A 16,493-nucleotide genomic window follows, 5' to 3' on the forward strand; every position below is an offset into this window, starting at 1 on the left:
AGTTTCTCTAGGAGTTGTTTGGGGAAGGATTGATGATATTCTTAAATTCCTTGGTAAATTGTGTTGTGAGGTTGTCTTTGAGTTGTTTATAGTAGGTGGTGTTGGAGAGCTGTTGACAATACCAGGACACACCAACTCAAAGTGGCACCAGACCCTGCCAGAACAGATGCAAAACCTGCAGACTTATCTCCACTGCTACAGTGATCAACACCCCGCGACAACACACCTTTAAAGATCCATGGGTCCTACCCATGGCTACCACAACATGTGGTGTACCTCATCTAGTGCATTAAAATACTAACCATAGGGTGAAACCAAACAATCACTATGCAGGGCCGGTGCAACCACTAGGCGAACTAGGCGGTCGCCTAGGGTGCCAAGTGGTTGGGGGCGGCGGTGGAGCAGAGGTGAGTTGGGGCAGGGGGGCGCGGGGAGGGCCGCCTGCAGCAAGTAACGGGGGGGGGGGCGCACAGGGGAACCGCTCCCCACCCCAGCTCACCTCTGCTCCACCTTCTCCCCTGAGCACCACCCCGCTCTGCTTCTCTCCCTCCCAGGCTTGTGTGCCAAACAGCTGATTGGCGCCGCAAGCCTGGGAGGCGGGAGAAGCGGCAGCATGCTTGGGGAGGAGGTGGAGCAGAGGTGAGCTGGGGTGGGGAGCTGCTGCACGTGGCTCCCCGGGCCAAGGGGGAAGGAGGGGGTGGCAGGGAGCTGCCACAGGGGGGGCTGTCCTGGCAGGAGGGGGGGTGGTGGCGGGGAGCTGCCACAGGGTGGGTGCCTCAGGGTGGAGAGGGAGGGGCGGGGAGCTGCCGCAGGGGTTGGGGGGGCGGTGCAAGGTGGAAGTTTCTTCTAGGGCATGAAACCTCCTTGCACCAGCCCTGTCACTATGCTCTCAAATGAACTCATACAGAAAAATGATAAAAGACAAAAATACCATATCACCTGTGGGTGAACACTTTTCTCAAAAAGAAAAGGAGTACTTGTGGCACCTTAGAGACTAACAAATTTATTTGAGCATAAGCTTTCATGAGCTACAGCTCACATCCGATGAAGTGAGCTGTAGCTCACGAAAGCTTATGCTCAAATAAATTTGTTAGTCTCTAAGGTGCCACAAGTACTCCTTTTCTTTTTGCGAACAGACTGACACGGCTGCTACTCTGAAACTTTTCACAAAGTGATCACTCTATATCTCACCTATCAGTCCTCATCCTCAAAGGAAACGTGCACAACAATTTCAAAAGACAAACCTGAGAGGTTAAATTCATAACTTTGCTAGCCACTAAAAATCATGAGTAAATAAAATAGAGACACTGGATTTATGGCTTATCACAACAATCTGTAACCCACTAACAATCCTACCCTCAACTACTTCGCTGACCTCCCACTCCCACCTTTCTTCCCTCCCTATGAATGGAGGGGTATAAACAGGCCACTTCACCTTGAATGGTCCCTTGAAATGTGTGTTATATATGGAATGAATTGAATATATATGTTATATATACAAATACATATGGGAACACACTTGCTTCCTCTTATATTTGAGGTGCTGCATGATTTATACTGTTCCAATGTAAAACTTGCATTACAAAAGAGGTATAAATTTTTTATCAGACATAATCTTATGCATTATAATGCAAATTTTACAGCACATCGGTCTACAGTATACCTCAAATACGTAATGTTGACATAATTGAGCACATCGTTATCAGGACACTCTGTTGCAAATCTGGGCATTGGTACAAATAATGTTTGGAGCAGTACACTTTGAGGGACAGCACTGTTCATACTCCTGTACTTATGCTAAACCATCTGTTCCACCTTGTATTTAGCTGTGACACTGAACATGTTTCCCAGACATGAAGAAGAGCTCTGTGTAAGTTCAAAAACTTGTCTCTCTCACCAACAGCAGCTGGTCCAAGAACAGATACTATCTAACCTACTTTGTATCTCGAATATCTTGGGACCAACATAGCTACAACACCACTGCATACAACTGTTGCTTATTGTAATTACAGGAGTATGAACAGGGCTGTCCCTCAAAGTGTAGTGCTCCAAACATTATTTGTACCAACACCCAGATTTGCAACAAAGTGTCCTGATAAAGATATAACATATATATTCAATTTATTCCATACATATATATATTCCATTTAATGTTCACTATGGAATCCTAAATGGGTACCAAGTGATAATAAAGAATTAACACTACTATTCCAACAAACAAATTTAACTCAGCCACACATAGTACTTATGTTTCCTCAATTCTTTTCATATGCACTTCAGTATTATAATACTCACCAATATCAGAGTAATAGTTACAGACACTTCTATCTCCCTGTAGCATAAGAAATTGCCAAGTGTGTCCTTGCTTCTCTAAAGACACTAACTGTGGAATAGAGAAACAGAAAAATTGGATGGATAATCCTATGCATTCTCACCTACCTAGAGAGAAAGTAAAATCATTCTTGTATTCTCTTATAAAAACTACAAAGACTTTGCTACAAAGAGCATGGGACTTACTACTGAAGAAGTCTGGAAGAGTTATGTCCCCCCCCCAACCACGTTTCAAATACATTTCAGAAAAATGAGGCTCAAGTAACAGGCAAGACCTGTGGTCTGATATAGAGGAACCTAAGGGTAAGCACTATTTCTCACTGCATCAACTTTTATTCACTGATGGATTGAAGCACTGAAAAGCAGCCAGATGGTTTAAAAACAAACCAACCAACCAAAAAACCTCACACAAACTTGTACCCCTCTCACAAACATTATAACAGTTTTCTTCTTGTTATATAATGGCCTTATATTAGTGATCAAGCAATAAAACAAGGTTTTTGAGGAAGGGATTGTTTAATTATAGCTTCATCTATGGAAGTACTATTACAGACAAAAACAATATCTTTAAGTTTGAATAAAGGTTAAATATGCAATAAAGCAGTTCTCCATTTTCACAACAGCAAGTGGTGCTATAAAGAAAGGAATTAATATAAAGACGTTTACAAAAACAATCTAAAGAGAAATGGGCCTTTAAAAATGGAATCAAACCATTAAGCTTTTCAAAAACGTTTCAGGCAAACTTAAGTTATTTCATTTCGTGTATCAACCACTAGATGTCCCTATTATCATCCCATTTATTTCTCAATGTATTCAAGATGACTTTCTGTTTATCTTATCAAGATCACATGATATTATTTTTAATCTATTTTGATTAATCCCAGGAAGTGATTATTTGCCTCACACTCATCTAAGCCAAAGCAGAAACAAGAAGTTATTTAAAACAAGAAATGATATAAAAGGAAGAAAAATGACTGCACTTTAGTTTACCCAATATATGACACTGTAGTTGCAAAATGGTTTCAGTACACACAATTATAAATCAGCATTGACAATTTGACAACTTGAGACACCGCTTAAAGTACAATCAGCTTTTGCTGCCGTAGATATTTGTTAAGGTTGCATGGCACAAGGTCCGATTGCTGGTTCTGCCATCTCACAAAGACAAATATTTGAATAAAATAATATACAGATGATTTTGTTTATGGACAGAACATTGTGCCTCTTTTGTATCCTTTGGGGATGATTCATGTAACATTAATTCATCAATGCACTAAGCCTGTTCATATTTTCCATGTCATTTACGTGACATTTTATAACTTCTTTGAGGATCCAGACAAGCAAACGGTTCTGCATGCTGTTCATCAGCAAGACATGCAAAAATCTCTGGATTGGCACATAGCTGCCATCTAAGTGACATTTGGCTGATCATGCACTTTCAAAGAGATTTAAATATCAACAGAAAAATTATTTTTTATATGAACATGTAATTAAAGAGCTTCCAGTTTTAGGTGTTTGATCCTCCGCAAATTGTGGCTTTTTTATATTAAAAAAGATGCTTTAAAATTGGTGTTTTCTATTAAAAGTCAATACTTCTTTTCCTCCCCAAAAAAGTCCTGTGCTCCTTGGACTGAGGTCTCAGCAAATATGTTTCATCAGACTCCTCCACACAGAATTTTGTAAAAACCCATTCTTATCTTTTTGCTTCAATCAGGATTTTAAAGAGAGTTTAAAACCCTAACTGGAAACCCGCCAGGTATTGTACTGTCACAGGCCTTAATGCTGTCTGTACAATCAAATACCTTCCATCCGAGAAAAGCTGAGAAGAACAGATTGGTTTCCAAGGACAGTTTGTGAGAACAGTCTCACAGTCTGGTCCTATTTGAGTTCATGCCAGTTTTTCCTCCCTAAAAGCGTTCACATGGGCAGTTTTTTGCTACAGAATATTCTCCTGTGATGAGTCAAGCAGCACGCTAGTTCTTCACAATCACAATATTTTTTCATCAGATTAACTGCAATCTTAATAGGACTGGGAAGTCAGCTATCAGTACCAGTAATATGGCCCTACTGGGCCCACTTCTCATATTTAGATACGGTGGCGGGGGGCGTGATTTGTGGTCACCCACCTCCTTCCCTACTTCCTTCTCTCTCTCAAAATCCCCTGCCCCTGAAACCAGTACACTCATTCACACTCTCTTTTGCTTTCTCTCTCTCTCACATACACACACAACAGGAAACACTAAGAAAAATGTCAGCCTATGTCAGACAATATGGAATCTTGGCCACACTTTCCAGACAAGGAAAACATAAGTAGTCCAGCTAGAGTTTGTTTGAAATATTGGCCCCCTCTGGTGTATTTTTTTTTTTTTTTTTAGATAGAGATACACAGACACACACCTTTGCTGTCTGCTTTTCATTCAAAACCTGAAGAAGGGTGGCCTTTTGCCCTGAAAGATTTGGTATTATTTATGTGATCTAAAATAGGTGTCATATTCACTACTACTTCTTCCCCGAGGATGAATACAAACTAACAAATGTTTTGTGTCTGCTTTTTAGAAACATTTTGTCCCTGGTAGTAAAGCCTATCTGCTGAGATCAGAAAATGTTTCGTATACAGCTCTGTATTATTAATGTCATGCCCAGCTTCGCACTGTGTCCTTGAATTGTTGATCATGAAAGTTCTGCTCTTCACACACACACACAAAAACCTCTAGGCCCTAGACTCTATTACAGATCATAGGTCTGGTTTTGATAGACATCCCAGTGTTTTAAAATGAACTGGGCTACAGAAATGTTTTCCCTATTACACAGGTGTAAAGAGGACAACTTCAATGTCTTTCTCTGCCCGACTAGCATACTGACATGGAGGGCAAAGGAGAGTACCTCTAAATAAAAATTAATCTAACCTGGGAGCAGGGGACAAGGGAGACAGCCCTCCTGCAGCTTGGAACTGGAGATGATAGCAGTTGCTTCAGATACAGTTCCCCCAAACTGAGGGCATATCAGATATTAAAGTGATAGTATACTTGGTATTATATAAAGTAAGAGTAAAAGGCAACATTTTAGTTTTATTACCTCTGTAAGACTCTGAAAGGAAAAATAGCATCCCTTTAAAAACAGTAACTCGGTCTTCACTGTTACTAAAAACATCACACCAATGAGGATCTGTTGAAGGTCTAATGCCCTTTGACATCTACCTTATGGGTAAACTTACTTCCACCCAGCATCAGGGAATAAAGTAAATTGTTATGAGAATTGCCTAAGAATTGGAGCTCCTGTCTTAGTTCCTGAGACTGCAAGAGTTCCCTGCAAATTCAAAGGGAGCTACAACAGAGGCTGAAGCAGCACAGTTAGCAATGCAGGCAAGGTACCAAAAGATGCAGATAACTGGAAAAGTAAAAGACACAATGGATCAACCAAAGTTTAACTGTGGCTTTAACAGATACAGTCTTGCAACTCCAGATTAGGGAAGTAAACAGATGATTACTTGAGGGCATGGCTACACTTGCAGATGTAGAGCGCTCTGAGTTAAACCCGCCTTCAGAGAGCGCAGTAGGGAAAGCGCTGCAGTCTGTCCACACTCACAGCTGCAAGTGCACTGGCATGGCCACATTTGCAGTGGCATTGGGAGCGGTGCGTTATGGGCAGCTATCCCACAGAGCACTTCTTCCCATTCTGGCGCTGTGGCTTGTGGGAAGGGGGCGGGGGGGGGCATTCTGGGTCCTGTCCCAATGCCCCGTGATGCATCGGTTCACATCCCAGCAATCCCTCTGCTTCCATCCACATTTGGCGCCATCTTTCAACGTTTTTTGTACTGTGCGCACTGACTTCCCTTTCGGTCTGCGGGAATGGAGCCCAAACTGCTGAGGAGTATGCTGAGTCTCACCAGCACGTCATGTTTGGCAGTCGAGTTATTCCTTATGATCCAAAGTGACAGCGAGGGCTCCAATGATGATATCGACTCGAGTAACACATATGACACGAGTTTGCTTGTGGCATTCACAGACATGCTCACACTGTGGAAAGCCGCTTTTGGGCTTGGCAAACAAGCACTGAGTGGTGGGATCACATTGTCATGCAAGTCTGCGATGATGAGCAGTGGTTACAGAACTTTCGGATGAGAAAAGCCACTTTCATAGCACTGTGTGAGGAGCTCGCCCCCACCCTGCGGCGCAAGGACACGAGATTGAGAGCTGCCCTGACAGTGGAGAAGCGGGTGGCTATTGCAATCTGGAACCTGGCAACTCCAGACAGCTACCGATAGGTGGCTAACCAGTTTGGAGTGGGGAAGTCGACCATTGAAATCGTGTTGATGCAAGTTTGCAGGGCCATTAATTGCATCATGCTCAGAAGAACTGTGACGCCAAGTAACGTGCATGACATTGTGGATGGCTTTCCGCAAATGGGTTTTCCTAACCACGGAGGGGCGATAGATGGGACGCATATTCCAATTCTGGCACCAGCCCACCTAGCCTCCGAGTCCGTTAATCGGAAGGGGTATTTCTCTGTGGTTCTCCAGGCACTTGTGGATTACCATGGGCATTTCACTGACATTAACGCAGGCTGGGAAAGGTGCATGATGCATGCATCTTTCAGAACACTGTCTTGTTCAAGAAGCTGCAAGCCGGGACTTTTTTCCCAGACCAGAAGATCACCATAGGGGAAGTCGAAATGCCCATTGTGATCCTTGGAGACCCCGCTTACCCTTTAATGCTGTGGCTCATGAAACCCTACACAGGGAGCCTTGACAGCAGCAAGGAGCGGTTCAACAACAGGCTGAGCTGGTGCAGAATGACTGTGGAGTGTGCTTTTGGCTGTTTAAAGAGCCGCTGGCACTCTCTGTATGGGAAGCTGGAACTGGCCGATGACAGCATCCCCAAGGTTAGATCCGCATGCTGTACCCTCCATAACATTTGTGAAGGGAAGGGTGAACAAATCACTCAGGCATGGAACTTGGAGGTTCAACACCTGGAGGCTGAATTTGAACAGCCAGAGAGCAGGGTTATTAGAGGGGTCCAGCGCTGGGCTGCAAGGATTAGGGATGCCTTGAGGGAGCAATTTGAGGCTGAAAGCCACCAGTAATGTCTGGTACCCTGCACGGGAGTGAAGTGCAGTGGTTCCAATGTTAGTAGGAATCTGTGTTTGCAGTACCTGTTTCGTTCCTGGGCTAAGGTATCTTTTACTTTATGCAATAATAAAGAATGTTTTCAAAGCCAAAAAATCCATTTATTGAAAAGAAAATTCATTTATTGAAAAGAATCACAACTGCTTGGGAAACAGAAAGGGCAAGGTGGTGGGGTGGGGAACAGTACAATCACAGAGTTGCGTATGCCCTGTTATCATACTCAGCCTTCCTGTCTGGAGCGCTGTGCAATGAGTGCTGCACTTCAGGATGGCTATACTGCATGGTGATGGTGGTTGAGTGCAGTGGGTAAGGGTCATAGTTTTCAGGGCTGGGTGGTGAAGCTACAGGTGTTGGAGAAGCTGGTGGCAGTAAGAACCTGGATGTTCGGAAAAGTGGGTTGGAGGTGACATGGGGGCACAAGGGAAAGAGTTTTGGGACAAGGACTGCAGGTGTGGTAGTGCTCCACCTGCATTGCTACGAGCGCCTGGATCGAGTCCACTTGGCTCTCCTAATGCTTATTAGCTGATCTGTGCTTTGCTGCCGGAGCGCAGCGCTTTTGTGCCAGCGCTCCTCATTCTGCTGGCAGATCCTCCTTTCAGTGTCCCGCCACTCCTGCACTTTTTAATTTTCATTACTTCATGCAACATGTCTTCCTTGCTTCTACGTGGCCTCTTTCTGATTCTTTGGAGTCTTTTGGTCGGTGATAAAATGGACGGCTGAGATCTCAAGCTTGCATCTGTAAAGGCAAAATGCAACAATTAACAGAGGCAGCATTGTTCACACCAGACAGAGCAACAATTCCCCCGTACTTAAGGGCAAGCACAGTTTACAAAATAGCATAATTTGCCAGTCCCAAAGCGAGCGCACGTAACCCACAGGAGCCCCAAAATGGTAAGCACAGGGTCAAGCGTGACTGATTGTTTCATGGCTGTACTGTCCTCTGGGTTTCTGTGCCTTGGGGAGAGCCAACAGTGGCAGAGTGCCCCTATACTGAACACTGTCCCCACATTTTGCACAGGAGTTCATCCTGGAAGATATCTCGCTGCTGAGGGTGACCTGGAAGCAAGGGAGGGTCTTCTACTGCAATGCGGCTTCTGCCCTGGCCCATATGCAGCTTGCCTGTGTGCAGCAATGGTCTCCCCGCCCCTCACAGCACAGTGGTGTGGACAAGTTAGCCTGATTGGGACAAGGACCACAGTGGCTCTCCCGAGAAACCTGTGCAAGCGCATTGCCCAAGTTCTGGATGAGACCTTTGAAGAGATCACTGAGGCCAATTACCGCGATGTGAGAGAGAACATCAACGCCCCATTCCGCCTCTAGGCATGCATGCAGCCCTCACCCTCCCCACCCCAAGAGCCCACACTGAATAATTTCCTTCCCAAAATAAAAGACACTTACTGGGAACCTCCTCTGGTGTTTGTCCTTCCCCAAGCACCGGCCGCTGCGACTGGCTACCTTCCTCCTGGCTTGAGAACAGCTCCTGGCTGCATGCATCTAGGGATACCGGGGTGTCTTCCTCCACCTCAGCACCCTCGTTCCCACTTTGCTCCTCCTCCTCCTCCTGCCTTGTTGAACTGGGCTCTGAAGTGTCCATGGTGGTACTCGGAGTGGAGGTGCGGTCAGCCCCAAGTATTGTGTCCAGCTCTTTGTAGAAACGGCAGGTCGTGGGGGCAGCACTGGAGCGGCGGTTTGCCTCACGGGCTTTGCAGTAGGAATTCCGCAGCTCCTTCACTTTAACCCTGCACTGCAGCGCGTCCCGGTCATGGCCCCTTTTCATCATGTCCCTTGATATCTGCCCGAATGTATCGCAATTCCTATGGCTGGAGCGCAGCTTGGACTGGACAGCTTCCTCCACCCCAAACACTGATGAGGTCCAGCACCTCGCCATTGCTCCATACTGTGGATCGCCAGGCGTGTGGAGGCATGGTCACCTGGAAATATTCGCTGAGAGCACTCCATGCCTGGGCTGAGCAAACAGGAAGGGGATTTTCAAAATTCCCAGAGAATTTAAAGGGCGGGTCTGACGGTTGGTCACCTGAGGGCAGGGCAGTAGAGTTCAAAGTGATGACCAGAGTGGCTAGCATACACATTGTGGGACACTTCTGGAGGCCGATCAGAGAGCACTAATAGACCAGGGCATCCATACTGGTGCCGCGGCGCTCCAGTGGGGGCATAGCAAACGTTATTCCACTCGCCAAGGTGGAGTACCAGCAGAGCTGTAGCTACAGAGTCAGTGCGCTCTACGTGCCTTGCCAGTGTGGACGGGTCATGAGTTAGAGCACACTGGGCTGCTTTACTGCGCTGTAACTCGCACGTGTAGCCAAGCCGTCTATCTCATTCACGGACTGTATTTAACAATTGCTGTAGAGTTTTGCGAGTAAAGCTTCCCTTGTAATATACATACATTTGAAAAAATATTTACAGACACATTTCCAATGGAAAATTTGTGCTTACCCAAGCATTTATTTTCTTTGACTAATGTCCAATGCTACTCAAAGTGGATTTTTCCTTCTCTCTAATAGTTGGAGGTGGAGACCAAACTTACTCTGCTGCATCCAGGGCTTTGAACCACCATGTTAGTAAGCCACTCCTGGAATCAGAGTCTTCCAGAGCTGACAAAAAATAAACTTCATGTTAACAATTAAATAACTGCGATTATTAAAAAAAAGAGTGAAAGTAATTACTGTAAAAAATAAATTATCCCAGAGCAAAAACTTCTTATTTAGGTCTGACAACTATCACTATAGGATTACCAAGCAGTATTTATTCGTGTCAGAGAGTTTATTAAAACATTCCTTTTCTGATGGACAGTTTTAGGTATTTCTTAGGACTTATTAAGTAGCTGATGATGTACTTCAGACTCTCCCTCAGCTTGAATTTAAGTGTGGGGAGGAAAAAAGTCAGCCCTGTAAGCAGCACTTTTGAGGAGGAGAGGCTGTGGATGGTAACCGCAGATTTTGATCTCAGTAACACCAGTGTAAGTCCACTCTGCTGCTGTCAATGAAATTATTCTGGATTTACACCAGTGTCACCAAGCTCACTATCTGGCCCTATGTGGCCTCTGAAGATCTCTCTAGGCTTTGATAGATCCAACCCCTCCCATCCAGCCCCCCCATGCGAGAACCTCCACCCCATCCAATTGCCCCCTGACTGCCCCCCAGGACTCCCCACCCCTTATCCAACCCCCCACCACCGCCCTATCCTTACCATGCCACTCAGAGCAGCAGAAGCTCTCAGCCCCACCACCTGGCCAGAGCCAGCTGCACTGCCCGCATGGCAGGGGCCAGCCTCCGAGGCCAGGATGGTCCTGCAGGAAGTAGCTTGCCCACCTCCCCCCCCCCCCACACACAACTTCCCTACCATTTTCTGCACAGAAATTCCATAGGGGGAGCCCTTTTCTGCAGGCACATAGTCATACAGAATCTCCCCCAGGAGTACTCTTCGTATCAGACTAAAGAGCTTGAAATGGATTGTATTTAACAAAGAGCCAAGGCAGAGCAGAGTGCTGCGGCAACTTGCTGTTAAGAACACAGGCTGCTGCATTTTGCACGAATTAAAGCTCTTGCAGAGTGTAGCCAGATTCCTATAATAGGGATGCAGTAATCAAGCCTGAAACAAATGCATGAAACATCCTGGCTAGGTCCATGTCAGATAACTTTCTGGCCAGCTGCGCAACGTTTTTTCAGACATCTGAAAGCATTATGGAGTACAAAAAAATACTAGACTGACTTAATAAACTGTAACCTCAATCTTGCTTCCGTGCACCTTTAGCCAGTTGCTTTTCATCTAGTCGTTGATTTTGGCCAGGCCCTGAAAGTGTTTGGAGATGGTACTGCTTACATTTAATGTAAAGATATAGAAATGGATGTTGTCTGTATAATCTCCCTCAACAGCTTCCTATAGGATGAACAGTCGCCCCTAAAACTCCCCCCAAGGGGAATGACCTGGACCATATCAGGGTATTTCCATTTGGCCCTAGCTCCCTGGACATGGAATTTGGTGATCAAACAATACAAAGCATTGTAGAAAGAGCCAGGTGCAATTAGCATGGATGTTCTCTTGCCTACAAAGGAGAAAATCACCCACCAGAGCAACAAGTGGAGTATCTGTCTAATGTCCTGGACTGGTTCTAGCAAACTACGACCCGGGGGCCAGATCCAGCCCTCCAAATGTTTTAATCTGGCCCTCGAGCTGCCAACAGGAAGCAGGGTCTGGGTCTTGCCCCACTCCACATGACTCCTGGAAGCAGCAGCATGTCCTCACTCTGGCTCCTGCACATAGAAGCAGCCAGGGGGCTCCACATGCCGCCCCCACCCCAAACACCACTCCCACAGCTCCAATTGGCCAGGAACCACAGCCAATGGGAGCTGCAGGAGTGGCGCCTGCACAAAGGGCAGCGTGAAGAACCACCTGGCTGCGCCTCCGCATAAGAGCCGGAGAGGGGACATGCCGCTTCTTCTGGGAGCTGGTTGAGATAAGCGCCACCCGGAACCTGCCCCCTGACCCCCTCCTGTGCCCCTGCCCCAGGCCTGATCCCCCTCCTGCCCTCCAAACCCCTCAGTCCCAGCCTGGAGCACCCTCCTGCACCCCCAACTCCTCATCCCCAGCCCCACCCCAGAGCCCGCACCCCCAGCCAGAACCCTCATGCCTTCCTGCACCCCAACCCCCAATTTTGTGAGCATTCATGGCCTGTCATACAATTTCCATACCCAGATGTGGCCCTCGGGCCAAAAAGTTTGCCCACCCCTGAACTAGCTACTCAACTTCAGGGGATATAGAACAGAGCCCCAGGAGCACTGTCAGCCTCTCTTGAGACCCCCCTATCTCCAACTTTCCTGCAGTCCAGGGTCTGAGTTAACTCTGGCACACAGAACCTTCAATTATGAGAAATTTTATTGCCTGATTGACTGGGCACCAGCCCACTTCCTAGACATTTGATTACTCTGCTTGTCAGAGCCGTACCAGTAACACTACTGCATAAGCAGTTAACACTGGGCACTCTAAGTAGTGTGTACTTGAAAAAGGCACCACTACCATAATCATACTAGCAGGATGTACCTATGTGAAAGTTTCCTCTCTCAGTGATCACAATTCCTTTAGTCATTAGCTATTACATTTCCAGACTCTGCATGTTACATTTCTAAGGGTGAGAACTGAATTAATTTGTAATCATTTATCATTTCTGAAAATTATCTTGCATAAAATGAGATAATCCCATTGTTTCTTAAATCAATGAATGCTATTGTTAAACTGGAATAAAAGGGGATGTATCATCCTTGAAAAGACTACTCTCTCTCTCTCTCACTCACTCACACACACACTTAATTTGGTACTGGAACTTAAATTATAACCGTCACTTTGGGATTCTGAGTTGATGAGACATGAAACTCTTGAAGGCTAAGTAGAAAATAAAAGTTTCTTAGTCAGTGCCCTGCCTGGTTTGAGCCAGAACCGCTAGCCTGCTGCAAACCCAGACCCAGGTCTAAACCACATCCCCTAACAGCTGTAGGCTTAACTGAAAGCAGCTTAAGAAGTGTTCCTGTCTTTAACACTCAGATGCCCAACTCCCAATGGGGTCTAAACCCCAAATAAATCCATAAAGCTTATACAGGGTAAACTCAAAATTGCTCGCCCTCTGTAACACTGATAGAGATATGCACACAGCTGTTTGCCTGCCGCCCCCCCCCCCCCGGTATTAATACATACTCTGGGTTAATTAATAAGTAAAAAGTGATTTTATTAAATACAGAAAGTAGGATTTAAGTGGTTCCAAGTAGTAACAGACAGAACAAAGTGAATTACCAAGCAAAATAAAACAAAACACACAAGCCTATGCCTAATACAGTAATAAAACTGAATACAGATAAACTCTCACCCTCAGAGATGTTTCAATAAGTTTCTTTCACAGACTGGACGCCTTCCTAGTCTGGGCACAATCCTTTCCCCCGGTACAGCCCTTGTTCCAGCTCAGGTGGTAGCTAGGAGATTTCTCATGACTGCAGCCCCTTTTGTTCTATTCCACCCACTTATATATCTTTTGCATAAGGCGGGAATCCTTTGTCCCTCTCTGGGTTCCCTCCCCTCCTTCTCAATGGAAAAGCACCAGGTTAAAGATGGATTCCAGTTCAGGTGACATGATCAGATGTCACTGTAAGACTTCATCACCCACTTGCCAGCACATATGTATACAGGAAGACTTAGAAGTAAAACAGAGCCATCTACAGTCAATTGTCCTGGTTAATGGGAGCCATCAAGATTCCAAGCCACCATTAATGGCCCACACTTTGCATTATTACAATAGGCCTTCAGTTATATTTTATATTTCTAATTTCAGATATAAGAATGATACATTCAGACAAATAGGATGAACACATTCAGTAGATTATAAACTTTGCAATGATACCTTACACGAGACCTTTTGCATGAAGCATATCCCAGTTACATTATATTCACACTCATTAGCATATTTTTATAAAATAGAGTGAAACGTCACAACCACACAGTGTTTCACTTGTACTCAAATGAGATTTTTCTTAATTTGTCATATTTAAGGTTGATTTGCAATTTTGCCAAGGTGTAGCTCAAGTGTTAAAAGAATTATACATACATTGTTATCCAATATGTCAAACCATCAAAAAAGTTTTGCTAGTAGGAAAGAACTAAACTTCTCAGTCATGGGTGTTCCTTTAAAATATAATTTTTGTTCTCAGCTCTATTGGGATCACAAGTCATTAAAGTCAATAACAAATTCCTCAGCCCAAGTCACTTCCTCTAGCTGAAAGAACGAGGAGTACTTGTGGCACCTTAGACACTAACAAATGTATTTGAGCATAAGCTTTCATGGGCTAAAGCCCACTTCATCAGATGCATGCAGTGGAAAATACAGTAGGAAGATTATCTATCTACACACACACGAAAAAAATGGATGTTGCCATACCAACGCTAACGAGACTCATCGATTAAGATGGACTATTATCAGCAGGAGAAAAAAACATCTGTAGTGATAATCAGGATGGCCCATTTCAAACAGTTGACAAGAAGGTGTGAGTAACAGTAGGAGAAAAATTAGCATGGGGAAATAGTTTTTACTTTGTATAATGACCCATCTACTCCCAGTCTTTATTCAAGCCTAATTTAATGGTGTCCAGTTTGCAAATTAATCCCAGTTCTGCAGTTTCTCTTTGGAGTCGGTTTTTGAAGTTTTTTGGTTGAATAATTGCAACTTTTAGGTCTGTAATTGAGTGTCCAGGGAGGTTGAAGTGTTCTCTGACTGGTTTTGGAATGCTATAATTCTTGATGTCTGATTTGTGTCCATTTATTCTTTTGCACAGAGACTGTCCAGTTTGGCCAATGTACACGGCAGAGGGGCATTGCTGGCACATGATGGCATGTATCACATTGCTAGATGTGCAGGTGAATGAGCCTCTGATAGTGTGGCTCATGTGATTAGATCCTATGATGGTGTCCCTTGAATAGATATGTGGACAAAGCTGGCATTGGGCTTTGTTGCAAGGATAGGTTCCTGGGTTAGTGTTTTTGTTGTGCGGTTGCTGGTGAGTATTTCCTTCAGGTAGGGGGCTGTCTGTAAGTGAGGACTGGCCTGTCTCCCAAGATCTGAGAGAGTAAGGGATCGTCCTTCAGGATAGGTTGTAGATCCTTGATGATGCGCTGGAGAGGTTTAGTCTCTAAGGTGCCACAAGTACTCCTTGTTCTTTTTGACTAACACGGCTACCACTCTGAAATCTTCCTCTAGCTGGTTGCAAGACTCACTTTCTGCTCTATGTGTATAAGATCAGTGATTCCAGCCATGCCTACAGGATGTAAACAGAAATAAACACTTTAGTTTTCTCTTTTCCAAGCTCTCATGCCTAGAAAGCCTTAAAACATTTGTTCGTGATCTGAGAATACTGGTTTATGCAAAGGAAAACATCCACTGCTAGTACTATATAGTGACAGTCACTAAGTTTGTTTCCATGTTTGCAAGATACCAGGTTCCCAGAAGAACATGGCATCACTGATCAATTTTGACTCAATTTCCAGATGCCCAAGCAAGATGTGTCATCTATATTACACATTAATTTCTTACATATTCTTACATGAACAATTTATCTCCATCTGTCATAAATATAAAGGGAATGGTAAACCCCTTTAAAATCCCTCCTGGCCAGAGGAAAAATCCTCTCACCTGTAAAGGGTTAAGAAGCTAAAGGTAACCTCGCTGGCACCTGACCAAAATGACCAATGAGGAGACAAGATACTTTCAAAAGCTGGGAGGAGGGAGAGAAACAAAGGGTCTGTGTCTGTAGGCTGCTTTTGCTGGGGATAGAACAGGAATGGAGTCTTAGAACTTTTAGTAAGTAATCTAGCTAGGTGTGTGTTAGATTATGATTTCTTTAAATGGCTGAGAAAAGAACTGTGCTGAATAGAATGACTATTCCTGTCTGTGTGTCTTTTTTGTAACTTAAGGTTTTGCCTAGAGGGATTCTCTGTGTTTTGAATCTAATTACCCTGTAAGGTATCTACCATCCTGATTTTACAGAGGTGATTCCTTTACTTCTATTAAAAGTCTTCTTGTAAGAAAACTGCATGCTTTTTCATTGTTCTCAGATCTAAGGGTTTGGGTCTGTGGTCACCTATGCAAATTGGTGAGGATTTTTACCAAACCTTCCCCAGGAAGTGGGGTGCAAGGGTTGGGAGGATTTGGGGGGGAAAGACATGTCCAAACTACATTTCCCAGTAAACCCAGTTAGAGTTTGGTGGTGGCAGTGGAGATCCAGGGTCAAAGGATAAAATTAATTTGTACCTTGGGGAAGTTTTAACCTAAGCTGGTGAAAGTAAGCTTAGGAGGTTTTCATGCACGTCCCCACATCTGTACCCTAGAGTTCAGAGTGGGGGAGGAACCTTGACACCATCTCTGGGAACACCAGTGTGTTAAAGCCACTTGAACAGGATACCCAGCATTTAGCATGTAAGGGGGACGACAACATAACAAGGAATCACAGTTGCTGGTTCCAGAGAGCACAGGGAAAGGAACTCT

Source organism: Chelonia mydas, chromosome 4, assembly GCF_015237465.2.
Source record: "Chelonia mydas isolate rCheMyd1 chromosome 4, rCheMyd1.pri.v2, whole genome shotgun sequence".
Lineage (NCBI taxonomy): Eukaryota > Metazoa > Chordata > Testudines > Cheloniidae > Chelonia > Chelonia mydas.